Genomic DNA, 4,124 nt, shown 5'->3' with positions numbered 1-4,124 from the left:
TTTGAAATTAGAAGTTCTAATATTTATTTTTTCTCGTGTTTGAGATAAACATTGTTATAGTTTTAATGCAACACCCGAAACTTGGCCTAGACGTTAAGGCTAGATCTGGAGAAGTTATTGTAATCTATCTAAAATCTAGAAACTATTTGACTTGTAAAACAACTCTAGCTTTTGTTGTATAAAATTCAAGTATATATTTAAGGAAAATACCTTTCTTAACTATTCGGTAAATTTGTTGATTATTTAATTGTAAACACTTAACTTTGTAGCGAATTTCTTATTTGAATTCAGTTTTTGAAAATGCATATCTATTATTGTAAAATTCGATGTTTAGCGGATAAATTTTAAACTATCCAAAAACATTTAAACAATTAAAATCAAAAAATAAAACCCAAATTTTTTTAAAAAAATAGTCCAAATAGTCCAAAACAAATTAAACCAAATTGAAATTGTATAATTAATGGAAAGTTGATTAACCGAGCCCCCATCACACCGACCTGCCTAAGTCTGAGGATTACCTGAGAATCAAACAAACAGAAAATGAGCTTATAAGCTAAGTGTGTAACATATAACAGAATCAAAATCATCACATATCTCATAATCAGAATTAGAATCAGAATCAGAACTTATCAGATGCAAATTTAAATTCCTACCCCCAACCGCTACACATCAACTCCGACCATCCCTACACACCATATAAGGTATTAAATACCTATTCAAACCTACACACCGCTATGTGATTGTATGTCATATTTCAGAATAATTGGAACCTACCTGCTAGATTATGAGGCGACAATCCGCCAGAAACAAATATGTATGTGGCTGAGCCACCAGAAACTGCAGATAAATTAAATTTCCCACACTTCCTCCTCAAACATAATTCCCACCACAGTGCATATGTAGAACTAACATATATCTGAAATGAATAAGACATACATGCTTTGATACAGATTCAGGTCATGCTTAGCAGATAACATAAAATATTTACATAATACAGATCCTACTTAACATATACCTTATCAATCATGCATACATATATTAAATTTTATGCTAATAGAACATCAAATATCATGTTTTACAACTTCATTCATGTCATACGAACCCTACGAGAAGGCCTACGTTTGACCCGAACAACGTTTACGGCCACAGGGGAAATTTTCAAAATTTGGGCCCACATGCTCGTGTGGCCTACACAGTCTCCCACACGTTCGTGTGGCCCACACAGCCTAACTAGCCCAGATCGTGTGGGTCACATAGTCTCTCACACGGCCATGTAGCATCGACAACCCTAATTTTTGACTTTTTATGTTCACTATTTTCTCGAGTTTTCGTTACACACCTGATTCGATTTTGACACTGAAGTAACCACAAGACTCCCAGAACCTAAAAATAAAATTGAATCGACTAATTTAGTGATGATTCGTGCACTTAAATCAAGAATTGAACACAAATGTGCTTATTTGACTGCCAAAAACATATTCAGACACTTTCCGATAAATGAATAGCAACCACGAGATACTTAAATCGTTGGAGGAATGCCAAACGTCTAACGATTCCCATAATCAAGCATTAAAATTAATAAACACAATCAACAATCACTTCCATTACAAAGAATAAAGAAAACCCCAACTTACTCATTAACTATCAAAAATAAAAACTTCACTTACCTCGAGTACTTAACAAATAGAACAGCGAAATGAAATTGGAAGAAGAATGGGTTACGAGTAGAACAATATTAACAAACGGAAGAAAAAGAACTGAGATAGAAATTGAATTTTGTTTGAGGAAAAAATAGCAAAAAAGGACGCATGGAACAAAACAACAGAAAGAAAAAGAACGTGAAAGGATAAGAGCAGATTTTGGGGAAATAAAAATAAAATAATAATTTTTAATAATATTACTCTATTAGTAATTTTTTTAAAATAAAACAAAATCGTAACCTACTAACCTCCTGGCAACTTATCATCTTTTGCAAGAGTTTTAATTCAATTCTAACACCACCAACTTGGACAGTACAATAAGGACCAATAAAAATAAATTCAATTTTTGCTCACGCAAAGATTCAAACATAGAACCAAAAGGTAAGCTAACACCTTACCCCTGAACCAACAGGCTCATTCTATTACAAGTTAGGCACAAATAACATGTAAATCAAAAGACCAAAGATAGCGATAAGGTTAAAAATAATCAAATTTCCCAAAAGTGAAGTTTCAACGACTGACCTCAAACACACAATCAAGGCACAATTAACCACTAAAACATATCACTTATAGCAAAATTTAACAAATTAGAAATTAAATTTTTGGGGCATTACATTTAAAGTATGTTTGAATTTACGATAGTGCCATGGAGCTGAGTGACTTACTAATTTCATCTGGCATGTGAGCATGGAGCCATCAACTAAGAAGCTAGATTGTGTTGCAACTCAAGGTCCCAGTTGACGGTGGTTATACATTTTTCGATTGAACTATAACTAGGGCTTCAATTTTACAAATGTTATGCTATCAGGGGATAGAGTGTAGCATGGGTTCCAGTTTCTCATCATCAGGGGAGGATGCTATTCACCACAAAAAAGAAGTACGAGGAAGAAAAACATAGTGGCATTTTAGTATAATCAAGTAATTCATTTTATCCATGTCCACCTAATTACTTGATTATATTAAAATGACACCGCGTTTTCCTCTCTTGCACTTCTGTTTCGGTGGTATATAGCATCCTCCTTTGGTGATGGAAAAAATCATTATAGTGCCTGCATATTCACCGCCAACTAGGACCAAAGTTATGCTCCATCCTTCGATAACATAACATTTGTAAACTTGAAGCCTTGATTACACTTCAACCCGAGATAATATAATCACTGTTCACTTGGAACTTGAGTTGCAATGCAATCCCAACTTTTCGGGTGATGGCTTGATGTTCACATGACAAGTGGAATTTGTATGCCACCTAGCTACACGACATCATCGTGAACCCAAACATAAATTAAAAATAAAACTATGTCTCTCTCAATGTAAGGGAAATAAATTTTCAAACTTGAAAATTTTAAAATACAAGATCAATAAAAAAACAATTTAAAGATGTGAGTGAGGTGAGGATATTTGAGGTTAGTGCAATTATATAGGGAATGGAGCGGATAAAATGCAAAAAAAATGATATCCCAAAAATCTCAGGTTGCAAGTCTCAGTCACAAAAGCAATTAACTTTGTCAGGGGTTTGAAACACCCAGAGGGAAAACACCAAGAGTAGGAGGCATTTTCATCAGTGAAAGTGCCTTTTACAGGAAGAGTTTTCTCCCCACTTTTTTGAGTGGAAAACACTTCCTAGTAGGGGCATTTTCAGAGCATTCTGACATATCAATTGAAAATGCCTACTACGGGGGGCGTTTTCTCTTTAGGGTTTTCTCCAGTTTAAGATTCTTGGGATAAAATTCAAGTTTCTTGTAGAACACACCTTTGTTGGAGCATTTTCAACCCCTGGATATTCTATAAGCATAATACAAGCATTTGGTTTTCTATACGACTTTTGAATCAGGTTGTTGAAGCTTTCTATACGACTTTTGAAGCAGGTTCTTGAAGGTTACTTGGCATTAAGAGCAATAAGTGTTGTCGTGCAAGCTTGTATTTCAGTCATACGTTGCTATCTTTGCAAAGGTAAATCATTAAATTATATGTAGGTTTAGGGTTTTGGATAATGAAAACAATGTTGTCTTACTATGTCCTCAATTTTAAACATGTGGAATAGGGCATTTCTATGGATATGAGCAATTGATTCGGAGCAGTTATCCATTACAATGGTCAAATTTGTGAGACCGAGACTAACGCCATTTTTGTTTCAACATAACTCGAAGATCTGGCATTCAACCGTGGCTTAACATTGAAATAGCTTCAAACAAGTATTAGGCACAAAGTGGAGATCTAGAAAGGAATTTTTAGCCTTAAATGTAGATATCTCTCGTCATATGACCTTGTTAGATATGTCATCTATGAGATCATGAAGGGTAACGATCTGGAGTAGGTGACTGAATCTCATTGCTCCAGTGGGAATACTATACTAGAGTTGTATGGCGACTTCACCAAAGAGGACGAAGGTGGCTCGAGCTTGTCTACACGGTGCCCGCCAAGTTC

The 4,124-nt window shown here is 34.8% G+C and overlaps 1 long non-coding RNA gene across 2 annotated transcripts; it reads right to left on the bottom strand.

Moving 5' to 3' along the window:
- Positions 1 to 262: 262 nt before the first annotated feature.
- LOC121221116 (uncharacterized) lies at positions 263 to 1,803 on the bottom strand. Of its 2 annotated transcripts, XR_005918409.1 has the most exons (3): positions 1,668 to 1,803; positions 1,340 to 1,383; positions 263 to 916 (listed from the first exon to the last, which is right to left on the bottom strand). It is a non-coding gene; the product is annotated as an uncharacterized lncRNA (long non-coding RNA). The 2 variants fall into 2 exon arrangements; XR_005918408.1 differs by having other exon boundaries at positions 263 to 1,383.
- Between the last annotated feature and the right edge of the window lie 2,321 nt (positions 1,804 to 4,124).

This window comes from Gossypium hirsutum, chromosome D09, assembly GCF_007990345.1.
Source record: "Gossypium hirsutum isolate 1008001.06 chromosome D09, Gossypium_hirsutum_v2.1, whole genome shotgun sequence".
Lineage (NCBI taxonomy): Eukaryota > Viridiplantae > Streptophyta > Magnoliopsida > Malvales > Malvaceae > Gossypium > Gossypium hirsutum.
The sequence above is the reverse complement of the archived record's forward strand: the minus strand, read 5'-3'. Positions and strand labels throughout refer to the sequence as shown.